This window comes from Tarenaya hassleriana, unplaced genomic scaffold (genome assembly GCF_000463585.1).
Source record: "Tarenaya hassleriana unplaced genomic scaffold, ASM46358v1 Cleome191, whole genome shotgun sequence".
NCBI classification, from domain to species: domain Eukaryota; kingdom Viridiplantae; phylum Streptophyta; class Magnoliopsida; order Brassicales; family Cleomaceae; genus Tarenaya; species Tarenaya hassleriana.
Window position 1 is genome coordinate 52,038 of NW_010965313.1, and position 429 is coordinate 52,466.

Genomic DNA, 429 nt, shown 5'->3' on the forward strand with positions numbered 1-429 from the left:
ACGCCCAGGTCTCCCACGAATTTCCTGATCCAAACAGCTTCCTTAGCTGCATCCGATGCAGCTATGTACTCAACTTCTATAGTCGAATCTGCAACGGTTGGCTGTTTGGAACTCTTCCAACTGATAGCCCCACCGTTCAGGCAGAAAACATAACCTGACTCCGATCTGAAGTCATCTCTATCGGTTTGGAAACTAGCATCGGTATAACCACTCATAGCGAGCTCGTCTTCCAATCCGCCATATACCAAGAACAAATCCTTGGTCCTTATCAGACTTGGCGGATAGCTTATCAGAAGCCAGACGTTTCACGTAAACGTCGCATCCCCAAATCTTCATAAATGCTAACCTGGGACGCTTCCAAGTCCATATCTCATATGGAGTCTTCTGAACCGATTTTGTTGGACAGTTGTTCAGTATAAGCGCTGCTGT